Source organism: Argiope bruennichi, chromosome 7 (genome assembly GCF_947563725.1).
Source record: "Argiope bruennichi chromosome 7, qqArgBrue1.1, whole genome shotgun sequence".
In the NCBI taxonomy this organism is placed as follows: domain Eukaryota; kingdom Metazoa; phylum Arthropoda; class Arachnida; order Araneae; family Araneidae; genus Argiope; species Argiope bruennichi.
The window spans coordinates 67,326,403-67,342,483 of NC_079157.1; the positions used below are offsets into that span (position 1 = coordinate 67,326,403).

At 27.7% G+C, this 16,081-nt stretch overlaps 1 protein-coding gene across 1 annotated transcript in view; it reads right to left on the minus strand.

Annotated features, from left to right (window-relative positions):
- The window catches only part of LOC129974982 (integrator complex subunit 7-like), a 52,916-nt gene extending 37,072 nt beyond the window's left edge, over positions 1-15,844 (minus strand). The window contains exons 1-2 of the mRNA XM_056087823.1: positions 15,769-15,844; positions 15,411-15,482 (exon numbers count right to left, since the gene is read on the minus strand). The gene's annotated coding sequence lies outside the window, so the exon portion shown is untranslated. The remainder of the gene's footprint in view (positions 1-15,410; positions 15,483-15,768) is intronic.
- Between the last annotated feature and the right edge of the window lie 237 nt (positions 15,845-16,081).

Below are 16,081 nucleotides of genomic sequence, written 5' to 3' on the forward strand. Positions count from 1 at the left end.
TTTACATTGTTTAGTAAATATTAAGCTAGCCGATCAATTATTAAAAACTTCTGATTTTTTTTAAAGATATTATTTTGAATTATTTTCTCCAAATTTTCTTAGTTATATAATTTTATTTCTTATATTAAAATTTTAATTAGTATTTTCAATAGAATTATTGCTTATGCAGCATTAACTAACATCGCTTTTTAATATGTTTGGTGCAGCTTTATTCTTTCCTTTCCCATATCCCCCCCCATTTTTTTATCCGAAGGATACATTTTGACAAATGACTATGGCAGTGTTTTTGAAAAATTACATATGTTCTTTTTTACATATTATTTAAATAGTATTGAATGTTGAATTTTATGAATATAGTTCCCCCAGTTAGTTCTTTTTAAAAATAATTATTACTCTTAGATAAGTTAATATTTTAAAGCTTACTAATGAAATTATTGTATTTTTTTTCTTATGTAATTACTTTTATAAATATTGAGACTTTGATGTTTTCAGTTTGCTTAGAAGAAAGAACATGAAACTCAAATTAGTATATATTGAACAAATTATGTTTACAATTTCAAATTATGAAATATAAAAGGTATGGATACCTTTTTTTAAATCTATGCAACTTATGAATAAATAATTTCATTTTAATTTGTAGAAATCATTAAAGGAAAACAAACAAAATCACGCTTTCATAATTTTTATTTACACATTACAAATATATATATATATATATATATATATAGAGAGAGAGAGAGAGAGAGAGAGATAAAATATATGTGATAATTATTTGAAAAAATATGATCAAATGTATGTTTCAATGTACTCACTAATACAAAAAACTAAAAAAAAAAAAAACTATTAACTATTTATCAACATTTATTTTTCTAGACACTTAGAAATAATATAAACACAGTATGACAAGAATGTCGATGTAAATGATGAAATCAATTTTATTCAACAGAAACATCCTAGATACTAAAGAACAGTTTTTTTTTTATCACTAATAAAAACATAATGTTGAACAGTATACTTTTAAGGCAGAACATTTATGAAATTTTTTTAAATGCTAAAGATACATTGATAAAAATTATATTGAATGAATAAACAAGAATAAGGTCATGATATATATATATATACAGAGAGAGAGAAGTTAAATAGGATATAAAGAGGAGTTGAAAGAAACACTTTTATGTTTTCACAGAATTTTATAATTCAAAATTGATATGTTAAAGAAATAGAAAAAAAAAAAAAAAAAAAAAAAGTGAAACATGCATGTAGCAATGAAGTTGGGAATAAAAATTATATAATAAATGCTGATATGGAAATTGATTTTCAATGAAAAGACCTTTATTTATTAAAACAGAAATCACTGAGGTGCACAGTGTTATAACAGGATATTATGATAACAGGGAATTTCAGTTTAAATACAATAAACTATTGACATTTCATTTTTAACAATAGAAAAGATGTTTGATATAAATTTACTTTGAATCCATCACAAATCTGCAAATGTAGTTAGAAAACTAGTAATATTCACTTCCACCTAAGTTTAGCATTATAGCAGTTGTTATTTTTGCAATAGGAGTTTGTTTACTTACATTAATTAAATTTAGATAAGATTTTGTAAAAAAATGCAATGTAATACTCATGTAAACATTTTAAAACCTCCTAAGCATATTCAAAATTATCAGAAATTTCATCAAATGTGAATGAAGTAAATTAGAAATGCATTCATGATTTTGTTTGATTGTTTTTGGGGCAAATCGCTTACCGATTTCTTTTTCTTCGAAGAGTTTTTCTAACAAATTACTGGTACAGCTATATTTAATAAATGGACACACACTGAAGGAATTCTTCAAAATGATCGGAGTATATCACCGACTTCGAAGGCTTGAAAAAATCTATACCAAAGCTATCAACCCAAGTCAGGATTGTTGAAAGGAAAATAAAAAAAACATTTTATCATGACAGTCACTCTTGTATTTCGCATTAAAGCATGCATCCATCATAACACCAGTATTTCCTCTGTTAACACATAATAAGAAGAAAGAAAATGACTCAAAAATTATAACTTCAAATGTAAACAAAAAATCCGCTTCATACTTGGCGGAGAACGTTAATGGCAGACTGATCGACGAGAGCGGCGCGGATGAAACTTAAATGCCATGCGCAAGAGCTACATGACATGTGACTTTTACGTCACATGAATTGACCCCATTGCTGATCATCAGTAAAAGTGAAAAATCGCGACGTTTTAAAGGGACCAAGTCATTATCAGACAATTTCAATGGTAGGATGACAAAAGAAATGTTTATAGATTAGTTCACCATGTAAAATCTGTAGTTAAAAAAGTACTACAACTGCATTGCTTTGAATTTTAAGCACATTAAGATGTTTTGTTTTCCAGCGAATATGACATCTCTTATCCAGTAATGCGATCAAGGAATCACCCGTTCTCTAAAGTAGCATTACCAAATAGAAATGAGAAGCAACATCATCAATGTGATCGACTCCGCCGGCACTCTCAGTGCTAATGAAATCGCGAAGAAAATAAATTAGACGCCTAGCACTTCGTAAAGAAGGCACGAGATGCTTTTGACATACAAGTTTTATCAGGACAAGGGAAAAACGATGACGCAAATGTCATTGAAAAGTCAGCCGATTTTTCCAAAGATCATGAAACTTGAATGAATTTTGATGTAGCTGAAAGATAGCAGAAGAGATGATTTATCAAGCACTGAAGAGAAGAGGAAAGCATAGAATACAAGATGATGAAAAAGAGCCAAATCACTACTATCAGCCCAGGAAACTATACGAATTTTAAAAAGATCAGTCCAATATTACATTGAATCTTTTGGTGAACAATATTCGTAAGAAGATTTCAGAATGCTTAGTAACTAAAAGGAAAAAAAAGTATCGATAATTAAAAAAAAATTTAGAAATTAAATAAATTATTTTTTTAAATCTATATTTCTATCGATTTCTTCAAATTCAAACAAATGAGTCAAATGAATAATGTTCTGTTGTCTATTTTTCTACTATCTTTGTATATCCATAAATTTCTATTACTTTAAAGGTATTCTGAATATAGTAATCACCTTGAGATTGGACCTAAAATGATCATTATAAGCGGAGTTCATTGCCATTACTTTTTGCAAGTTTTAATTATTTCATGATTCTAAAAAACCAGACTGCCCTATTATTTTTTAAAAAGTGACATTCTTTTTTTTCTTTTCTTTAATCCGACTCTATGCTGACACTTAAATGTTTATTAATAGTGCAATAACTAAGTAAATGTAATGAAGCTGATAGGAATTGAACCAACTGCTAACATTATAGCAGTATTTTAAAATTGGTAGAATTTGCATTATTTACAGACTTATTTATTTCGTAATTAGGTTCAATTATATTTTTTTAATAGATCTGACCGCCCCTTTCTCCTCAGCTCAACGAGCCTGTACAATAGCCTAGATGGAAATCTGATAGTCTATAAATCCATTTATTTGTAACCTTGAGATAATGAATTTCTGTAGAGCCTTGGGTAATCGGGACTTATTAAAGCATTCAAAATTTCTATTACATTTTTGATTAAAAAATGAGATTTTAGCGTTTTTACTCAATAATTTTGGCGTATAGTATAGTACAAAATCAATTTTTACTTTAAATGATACTTGTTTATTTTCACATATGTTTTTTTAATTTTAATAAACTTTAATATTTTAAAGTAATAAAAAAATATTTTAGAACAATATTTTTGATTGTCTCAGTTACTCGATACATACTTACGCACGCTACAGCAACATTAAAAACAATTTTTTTTGTATGTTTATAACTGATGTATGTTTATAACTGATATTTAATTAAAAGAGAATTTTAAAAATAAAATAACGCTAGACGACACAGTCCTAAAAAATTACCACATTACGATGATTCGGAACAAAGATTCGAAACTCTGTCAAATAATTTTTGTATGTGATATTAGATTAATAATTCTATTAAATATAGTAGAATAGCTTTAATCCGACACATACAGGACTGGACACCTATCAGATTTCTGAGAATATCTGGTCTATAGGTAATCATATAGACATCACTGACGTATATAACAATACATACATTTTTCAAAATAATAATAAATAAAAGAAAATATAGAATAATAATAGCCCGTTTGGGTCCTGTGTTTTGATTTCCTTCATGAGAACTGCACTTTTGAATGAATAATTTAATTGATTTTGACAAGTGGCATTTTGCTCTCAGTTATTGTGTAGTCTTGAAGAGGTCTTAGTATTTATGAATATGATTTACTATGGAGTGGATCTTGCCGTGTGAAAGGATATTCGATACAACTCTCCTGTACCATTCTTCGACGAGACTTATTTCTGGCTTTCTCATGTGCCATGAGAGAGTCAGTAAGCATTCGGTGGCATAATGAATTGGAGATCCTATCTCCCTACAGTAAAGAGAGTTTGCCAGATGGAATCTGTGTAGGTATGTCGGGAATGGGCCGTGTCCAGTAAAGAAAAGGACATCCGCTCTGTTCCAGTAGAGAGAAACTTTTGGTATTATGTTCAATGTGGACCGGCCACTCGATATGACATGGGCATGTCACGCAACATCAAACATAAAAATATATTTAGAAATCATGAAAACTAACAATATGGACATACAATAACCATTGTTCCTATTGAAACCGAAGCATCATTTCTGTAATCCACACATGGATCGTAATTCAGGGTGGAGTACTCCTTTCCGAACCAATATCAGAAACATTTGTTTTTTCACTTCTTCTCCTCTGTCTCAAATTTAAATTTCTTTCTCTGTCAGAAGACAGGCGATCACTTTGCTCCTCATGGGATTCATTGTCTCTGTAATTTAATTGCAGTGCGATTAAAAGACGGTTACTTCGTTCAACAGAAGACCCTCCTTCCCTAAGTGTGGACATTCTTTCTCTGATATTCGTTAGCCGAACGTTTCTTTCCTCTACATTTTCATTATCGCGCAACATACGAAGCCTTTTGGGATTTATTATGCTCTGGCCAAGGTTGGATTTCCTTTTTCTGGGCATAATGACTTTTAAATCGCTGTTTAAAATCAGACGTAAACAAAGAAATGTATCGCATATGCATACCACAACTCTTGCTACTTGCGCATGCGCAGTATAAGGTTCTCGCACATGCGCGGATAAGTGCAAAGCACACATACTGCTGTTTTATGGATCGTACGAAACAAGACAAAATCATGTACTGAAAGGATGAAGGTTTCAAACTTTAACCCAGAAGAAAGATTATCACCAAATAACGTGTTCTAATAAGTGTGTTGGATTAGTGGGAAAGTCGGAGTAATGACTGTCGAATTACGGAATCTACTGCAATGGTATACTAAAAAACAAATAAAAATAATGCAGGCAGGGAACTTTTATTTTTTGAATACTATAATAAGTGATGCCATACAAACATCTTAACGCAAGCACAATAAAAGGCAATTGAAATAAATTAGGATATCTACAGATTATTTTAAAGTATACGGTTGAGTTCTATTTCTTTAGTGGAAACCTAACAGCATCTAAAACAATTTTCTTAAAAAATTAATTCTTTGTTAATTGTACAATACATTAATGATGCACAATGAATGTCTAACAGAATCATCTGGAAGCATAACTTGATATTCAGGATTCCCTTATCAAGGAATTTTTAAACTTAAAATTGAGATGGAAATTTCAATTTAGTTGATTAGCAGAGATTTTTTTTTTTTTTTTGTGTGTGTGTGTGTGCCTGTGGATCTTCTTAATGCAATCAAGTTATAAGTCAAAACTGCATGAAAATATAAATACTTGCATTATCTAACAAATAATTTCAAGTTGTCTGTCATTCAGGTTGTAATTTCACTTTCATATTCTTCATGCGATACTGAATCCAACATTAAATTGAGGTGGTGCGATTACCGTATATTACGTGAACACGTCTATAGCAAGTTAGTAGAATAAAACACGCTGATTAAATGTTAAAGAAAAGCAAATGCAATCATTCAGCATGTCAAACTTATTTTCTAGTACATTTAACATTGTAGTGAACTGTTTATAAATTACACACAAAAAATGAAAGAAAAAAAATTAGGAAGCAAAAATTCATTACAACATTGTCTCAGAATATGAAAACATAAAAAGAATCTTCATTTCTTAGTTTCTACAAGGGAAGAAAAGTATTGTTTGCAAATTACTGGCTAAATATTTTTTTAAAAAGTTAAAATTCAGAGAAAAATAGCATAATTATTAATTTTTTTTTTCAATTTTAAAATGTAAATATTTTTTTCAAAAGTAATCACGGAGAAAAACGTGAAAATCTGTTATTTAAACTAAAATCCTTCCAAGTTGCACATTCTCATCCTCCAAAATACATTTGTGTCAAAAATAGTAGCTCTATGTCCCTGTAGAAAACCAACAAATGCAAATTTTTTCTTATTATTAGGAGAAAGAGATTTCATGAGTAACTACAATGAAACAAAATTAATCAAGAGCTTTCAACTTAAAGGAAGAAAAAAAAAAAAAAAAAAAAAAAAAAGATTATGGAACACAGAAAAGTATTAGAGCAAATATAGACTTCTTTAAAAAAATACAGTTTATTAAAACATTTAAGTAATAAAACATTCAGATCTAGAATATGTTATATTTCTTTCCTTTTTACAATTCTGAACAATGACAACAAATAGCATATTGCAAAAGCATATTTTGCAGTTCTATGACTAGATAAATGATAAAAGCTATATTTACACCAGCAAAATAATGTCAAACACTTGTTACCTGTGGCTATTATGTCTAAATAATATATAATCTCAAGTATAAGAATGCAGATCATTATTAGAAAAAGAAAAATTACAGTATTTTGTGCTTTCTGAATTATGCAGGACGGTGAAGGAGTACTGTAAAAACATTTTTGTGATTAAGAAATCTGAATAACTTTTACAATTGCTTACATAAAATAATTTTTTTCTGCAGAATAGACATTGAAAAAATAAAAACAAATAATCTTTCAATTAGCATCACAGATTACAATGATATGTTCACTGTTGAAATAAATAATTGGAAAATATAGTGCATTTAAAGAAGCATATTCAGGAGATAAATCCAAAAATATTAACATATGTAATTTTAATTATCATTCTAGTATTACTTTCAGTCTAGATTTATTGATTGGCATTTTAAGCATTCCAAAAATAAGATTACATTACTATTTTCCATCACTTTTATCTTTAAAGCTCACATTAAGAAAACTATTTGTGATTTTCACTTTTATACAGTAATTACAGCAACATGACAATGGAATAAGATAATTACTTTAATCGAAAATATATTCTTTCTTATTTTGATCTATACAGAAGCTTCAGAAATTTAAATGGATTGAATAGCATACTTGATTGAAAATGGAGTACAAAATTTGCAGAGCTAAAGATTTATGCCATAAATTTTTCTTAACAACACACACAAAAGCGACTTACTATGGGATATTTTTTGAAAACCGTATCAATCATTTAAAAAATCATTATAAAAATGAGATCTATTCATTAAATTGTAATAATTTTGTGCACTGGAGTTTTGGGCTGAAGTTTAAGTTAAACCATTAACCATAAGTCTACAATAATAAGAGTCTGCAAATAATTAAGGGTTCAGATAATTTGTTGCAGATGATCACAACAGACAAATTAGCCTTTGATTTAATGGATTTCAGATTAATAGACAGAATTTGATCAAAGTTCTTAAGCTTTTGTTTTTATTGCAAGTACTCTCAATTCTTTACATTATGTAGTAAAATTTTAAGTACAGTTAAATACTGTAATAATAAAATTTATGATTCAATGGACTTTTGATTTTATGAATATTCTTATACTCTAAATGATCCACAACATTAAAAGCTTATACTATGCATGTGAAGAAAAAGGCAGAGGAATTAAAATTGACTATTTGAAAAAAGATTAAATTTTTTTTAATAATAATAAAAATGAAAAGGTTCAAGCAAGATCAGATCGTTAACAGACTATTGACTTTACAAAATTACAAATCCCCTTAAAGATCTTTTAAGATCTTAATTAAATTATAAACAAAAGGGGGGAAACGCATTATCAGTTGGTAAACAGTGTCTGGGTTACTTTAACAACAGGTATTGCTGATAGTGTATTGCTGGATCTAGACAGAAGTTTATTGTTTAATTATTTAGATTAACCAGTTAACTATTTTTGAGGAGCATACTCCCAATGGAGAAAGTACAACATTTTGCTTTATGATGAGTTTACTGGTCAGGAATAATAAGTAGTGACAATTTGGAGTGTCATTACTTATTCCTTCTGACTTATCCTACTTATTACTTACTTAATCAAATAAGTTAAACAAGGGCACAATTTAGGTACGCATTTTTCGAAGAGATCAAAACAGTTAACTGGTTAAAAAAAAGAATCCTAGATAATGACCCTAGAATTCTAATAAGAAATTATGGCAATAATTATTTAGTGATCATTTCAATATGAATCTCGTCAAAAATTATGATTCACACTCGGTATCTTAAAACTCATTAAAAAAATAATAATGAAAATTATTTGAGATATAAGATAAAATGTAAAGAACCAAATCAAAAATAAAAATACCCAAAACATAAAAAAAAACCACTTACAGAAGATGATTACAATTCAGAATGTCAATAAAGAATTAAATTAAAAAAAAAAATGATAGAAAAGCACAAATTTGGCAATGAAGTAGTGAGCAAAAGGAGGAAGAAAGAAAATGCAAACGAAAATAATGAACAATCAGCAATGGAATGAGAGTTTCATATCATGCACATGATACACAGATGCATAAAATTAACTTCTTTATAAATTGCTTAGAGAAAACGCCTTTGAGAAGATGCAACACTATATAACTCTATAGTGTTGTTCTGAATTCCTTAATGAAGAAAAATTTATTTTATATAAAAATCACGTCTTTTCGTGTTGAATTTGCGAATGCCAAAATATTACAAAAGAAATCTATTTTGATGACATTTTGTCTACAAGGTATATTTTAATTTTCAAAAATCAGAAGATGTATTTATCTACCAATCAGTAGAGCTGCAAGTTTAAAATTTCCTTCTGATATAATAACAGATTACTTAGATTAATACTTTTGAAATGATTTGAAAGTGCAAAGTAGCATTAAAGTATAAAAGAGGATCATAAAAGAAAACAATATTTTCAAAAGAAATCTTTATATTCCAAGGGTAAAATTTTTAGTTTTAGTTATTTTAATAACTGTGCACTTTACAAACTAAAATTCACATTTTGATTTGTAAAAACAAAAGAATGCAAAGAAAAAACATGAAGTGTAGTATGATAGCAAATTATTATTATGTACTTAAGTGGAATTAAGCATTTAATCACTTTTTCAAAAATTAAAAATTAATATTTTATATAAATTTTTGATTTTAACATACTATTTCATTTAAACAGCTGAATGTAAAGTAGAAACAAACCAAAAAATATAATGTTATTTTAACATTACATATAATTTTCTTTTATGTTAAACATATTTATAAAAGAATTACAATTTATACTCTGTAATACTCACCAAGTATTTTAGGGAAAATATACTTTCCCTTTCATAAATTTGATCACAAATCTTGTTATAGCAGAGCTCCTTAAACTTTTATGACTTGTTGTATATTTTCAATATAAAACATTTTAAAACTTACTTTTAACAGAAAAATATTTTTAACATCTCTTAAAAGCATTTTTTTTTTTCATACAGGATTGAAGTAAAAAGGGGATAACAAAAGATATATTAAAATCTTTATCTTATAAGTTTTTATTGAATTTCTTAACCATGACAAATATCTTAATTATCTTCAATTATCAATGTTGTAAAATAAAATGGGAGGCCAAAGTATCAAAAATGTTGTGACCCATATGGGGCTGGGTATTACAGTTTAAGAAGACTGCACTATAGATTTACAAGGTATTTAAAATATAACTGTCAAACATCAAACACCACTGATGGAAAAAAAAAAAGCATGAATCACAGACAACTAAAGGCAAAATTTCAAGTACACCATCACAAAGTCTCAACATGGCAAATCTTGTCTTATATACATAAATGGATAAATATATAAATAATCAACAGTTTTGCACAAATGCAACATATTTCTTTTCTTCGTGAATAGGCCTCTTGATACAAAAAACAAAGGGAACAAAACATAGCATTTCTTTAGGCTCAGGTTTTGTACAGACATACAAACAAAAAAATATTTGGAGATAAGGAACTGCAAAAATGACTATCCATAGAATGAATGGAACATCCGGCAAATGCTTCCACATGAATATTAACCAAGAGGAATCATCTCCACTTAAGTCTGATGACGAATGATGTACTTTGGTGTGTTCCAAAGCTAATGCATTATATTGGTCGCTTAGCTCAAAACAATAATAAACAACAAGAAGAGAAAGAAACAGATATAAAAACAGGAGCAGCCAAGCCAATCTTTGACGGAATTTCATCTTGATGAAATGCCATTACGAGAATGTCCAATTCCTATAAAAATTTAAACATACATATATAACACAGAAGTACTTTCTTTTCTCTTAGAGTAAAAATGTGAGTAAAATACAATTAGTACAGAATTTACCCCTACGAAAATAATGAGGTTTAATATTTCTCTGTATCTGGTGCACAGTTTGGTTATTATTACACTGATAGGAAAGAGACATTTCATATTAAAATTCAATTGACAAATGGAAATTTTCCATTTCTATTTATATCTTACAAATAATATACCAAAATCAGGTATGTATTAGAACATCAGGAAAATCACAAAATACCCATTTTAATATATATATATATATATATATATATATGTTCTCTTAGCAATGGTAAAGCTCACAAAGTATGTAGACGACCTAGTGCTAAAATTTGAATTTTCATATGGACAGTGAAATTCAAACCAAAATTCTAGTTTAATTAATAACAAATAATTCAACACTGATTGCTTTTTTTTATAAGAAAATTCAATATTCTGAATTTCATGAAAAGTTTTTTTCCAGCTGTGAGGGAAAAAACATTAATCATTTAAAAAAATTTCAGTATTAAAATCTAATATTTTAGAAAGCCTACAAATTACTATAATAAAACAAATATTTCACACTCAACTCAGATATTTCATAGAAAACTGAATTTTCAATAACTGGAATAATTTTTCCATGCATAAATCATTTAATGTATTTCCACATCTCTCAACTCATTCCTTTTAAATGCCTAAACAAGAGAATAATTTTTCATATATATATATATATATATATATATATATATATATATATATATATGTTCCAAATTACATTTAGAAAATTCAAATTATGCTATATCACAAATTTAATACAGAAAAATAGGAACTTATTATTTAAAATTTTAAAAGCAGCTTGTTAAATAATGAAGTGGCAGTGGAAAATTGAATTTGCAGGTTTTTTAAAGCAAATTATGTATATAATAAATGTTGCTAGGTAGTTTTTCCTTTGCTTTGTTAGATCAATGTCTCATTGAAAATTAAACTTGGGCTATTTGATGCAGACCTTAAAGTTTTCAGCAGAGGTCAGTAATGCAGAAAATATAATATCCAAAAATTTCAAGGTTTATAAGCATACCTGAGTCTCCATCTTAAATATGCACCACAGTATAGCACACCAAGGGTATTAAACTTGCAATACATCAAACAAAATTCATATTAAAAAACATTGTAATTTAATATTTAAGATCCAAAGTTACATATAAATAATTTTTATTTTTTTAATTCTATAAAAATTCTATATATAATTAATTGGAGAATTTTTTTTGTTTTTCTTCAGTTTCCTTTTAAAGATAAAATAAATACCTAACTTAAGCAAATAAAGGGAATCACGATCCAATGTAATTCAAATCTGAAGATAAAATTTAATGTAGCCGAATATCCAGATTTTACAAATATTTGTCAGCCAGATTTGAAAACACTAAAAAATTTATTTATGAAATTATTTCCACTTGTGAAAGTCCTTATAAATAAGGACCATTTTCTGGAATAGAAACAATTGTAGCAAAGATGATATGTGGTGTTCAAACAGAAAACATTAATGTTATCGTTGCCCTTATTTTTAAAATGAACTTACATTTCTATCTATATATCATCGACATTCAGACAAATGCCACTAAGCACAAAAATTGTGTTTTTGAGATACCTTATTGTCATTTTCAATCACCATGTTTTGTAAGACAGTAAAAGTTGTTCATTCTTTTAAATTTAGACAAATAAAGAAAAACAAAACAATTTGAATTATTAATAAATCATTATGACTCATTCAAAAGAAATCACAAAGCAGGTAAAAGAACCTAAATTCATAAAAGCTTACAATAACTTATTAAATAATAAATTATTGGAAGTCAGTTATCTAATCATTAATAAAATAGAAAGTTAGAAATCTATAAAATAACTTTTACTATTTTTCATAATCACTTAAAAATGTAAATTTACAGTATCTCAAAGCTATAGTTTTATATTTAATGCTTTAACCAGAAAAACAACACAATATATTTGCAATCTATATAAACTCAGATTTTAAATATATTTTTGGCATTTGAATCCAACAATCTTTCTATGCACATTTAATCTTTATTAGTAACAAGATTTAAAATTTGTTTTTTTGCATATGAAGTCAAAATTATTGCCATCAGAGCAATATTATTAGTAGATAACACTATACCAGTAAGCTGTCTTATTTTATGGTAGTTTAATTTATTCTCATTTCTGTCACCTAATCATTGATACACTTTAAAATAAATGGTTTCTATTTACAGGTAAGCATTTATAAATGAATTCCAAAAGTTAAGGTACAGCAAGTTTTTCTAGGCTAAAAAAAAACATCATCATCATCAAAATAAATAAAGGCAGTAACATTAAAATTCATAGTCTACATGTATGATAATAATGAACTTTCAAAAAATTTATACTAAGAAAAAAAACCCCTACCATTTTCATTTTAAAGAACCGAATATTTATATATGAGTGGGTTAAAATGTGCAAAAGTCTAACCTTTGTAATTTTGTGTCCGATTGTTGATCTCTAATTGTTATTGACAGTTTCATCAACAATATCCAAGAGAAATTGTTTGCCCCATTCATTGCTATGATGGTTGTTTGGATTAATGGAAAAGTGTAATCGCAAGTTAATGCTGCTAGATATCTCAATGTGTCTCATAATGTGGTCAAATGAATATGGGATCAATTTCAATCCAAGGATTCTATGTCTAGAAGACGTTTTAGACTTACTAAGTTACAACATTAGCACGAAACTATTATTGAGCTTTTTCAGCCTAAAGGACTGCTGTGCATCAGCTCATGGCAGATCATTTTGTGACAAAAGAAATAAGAATCTCTGCAACTACAATGCAAAGATGTTCTCACAATACAGATCTGTATGCAAAACCACTAGTTGTATGTATCCTCTTGAAACCAGCACTCAGAGCTGCCTGTCTACACTGGGCAACAGAACATGTCTCTTGGATCAATCACCAATGGGTTTCTGTACACTTCATATGCGAGTTCAGGTTTACACAGGAGAATGATTCAGGCAATCAGATTATCTGTAGGAAACAACTCACCATATACAACTAATCTAACATTGTCAAAAGCCATAATTAGGCAGTTGGTGGAAGAATAGTTTGGGCAGATATCTCACTTAGTGGTCACACCTACTTAGGAACTTTGAACAGTGCATGATATTAAGACAAGATTCTTGATTTGTATATCTGCTAATATGCTACTGCTATTGATAATGAATTTCTTCTGATGGATGACAATGTGTGACCACACTGAGCTCAGCTTATCAAATATCATGGCACAGAACAAATGGAATGACCAACTTCATCCCCAGACATGAATTCAATAGACCATTTTTGGAGCTGGGTTGGGAGATAATTTGCTGCTTTAAATCTTCCTCCAAGGTCATTAGATGAGCCAGAAGAAAAATTACTCCATATCTGTCTTTGCTTCCCATTTTAATGCCCAACAACTTAATTCTCAGCTTGCAAAACCAATGCTGCCAAGCTAGCTAGAAGTGGATATATCCCTTATTAGAATCTATTTTTGCAATGTTTCTGTAACATTCTTTCACATAAAGCTGTGATATATTGTTTTCTCCAAAAATGCAGTTAATTGCCAAAAGTTTTATTTATTATTATTATTATTTATTTTATTTTTTTGTAAATCATGTTTAACTAAACAAAATTTCTATTTGCATTCATTAAAGAACTGCTTAGTGCCCATTTCCTCCAAAATTCTTGTTTCTATGAATATTCTATTGCAAATTAAGACACAAAATACAGGTTGTAGTTAACTTTTGGAGGCTGGTCTATTAATGAGTTGATTTCTCTCAAGCATATATATGTAAAATAATTTTGCATACTGAAAAGTATATATTTCAGTATTTATTCGAAAAAAAATGTATGTATAAAATTTTCATGTCTGTATGGATAAAATTTTAAAGATGCTTTAATATTAGTTAATGAAAAAAAAGTTTTAAGATGGCCAATGACAGTACAATTTATTGTAATCCTACCTTTAATAAAAAGCCACTTTAGAATTTAATTTATTTAATAGCTAATATCTTAAAAATATAGCTTCAAATTATAAAAGAAATTAGTATCAAATAAATAATAACTGAACTAATATAATTAGTCATAATCATTAACTTTCTACTAATCTTACGAAATATCTATTTCATGTCACTCAGCTCACTCTCTCTCTCTCTCTCTCTATATATATATATATATATTAAAAAATAACTAGTTTTTTAGTTAAATATGACAATAGCAAATTTGAAAATATCTTTATTTACATTTTCATTTGTAACTATTTTAGGTTCAATTTTTAATTAACTTATCATTTTAGTCATTTTTTTAATCCATGGAAACTTCTAATATCCAAAGGCGTAATACTGCTTAAGAAGTATTAAATTTCTTGGGATTTTAATAAGCTAAATTATTTTTTTTTATCAGAATTACACTTAAATGCAAAATTTTTAAAATATACTAGTTATACATAATGCATTAAACTAACTGGGCATTTTAATTACTTACAAAAGCATTTTAAAACAATTACATTTTCTGAAAAATGATAAAAACATGCAATTTTTAGATTACATAAATTCATAAGTAAAGGAAAACCGATATTGTTGACTTGTACACTACTTTGTTATTCATAAAAAACTACTGAGTCATTTACTTGTTAAACTGCAACATTAACCTAAGATGTAAAAATTTATGTGATAGACTCAAAACACACTTGCTTTGTTGCACAAAAACAGCTATTCTACAAATATATTTCAAAATAATTATTTTTTTAAAAATTTAACATAAGACAACGTTTTTTAATTTCATAATATCATACAAACCCTAAGAAAATGAAATGAAGTAAAAACATTTCATCATATGGTGCGAAGTTTGCACACATCAACAGCATTTAACTGAAATTGCAAAAATGAAAAAGTATTAAAAGAACAGAATTTTAGAATCCACGTTACTATAAAGAATTAATAAATATACCAGAAAAAAAAAGTTCCGATACAATCTCTGCCATCGAAACCTTAAATTACACAATAGCTGGATTTTCTGCTGAATGTATGACAAAAGTTTGAGATTACAGTACGATAAATATTATATAATCATTTGGAAAACACGTAGCAAATTAGAATAAAAGAAAATAATATATGGGAATGTAAGAAAATGCATCCAAATGTTAAAATTACTCACCTTGATTACGCTGAAGTATTATAAAATCACTATGGACAAGATTTCAAACTTTGTTTACCAATCATCTAGACAGCATGAGACAAATGATTACGATTAAGCGGTTTGTGTAAATATCGATTCCCAATTTTCTTCGTAAGGCTAGACAGCCCAGAAAATAGAAAGGCTCCGAAGTCCAAATCCAAATGTGCTAAAAAATCTGTTGTTTTCAAATGAGGCGTTTATATAAATAAATTAAACTAAACCAAACCTGTACATTTTAATGAGTTTTCAATATCAAATGTAAAATTCAAAAAATCTTAAACACAATTTAAAT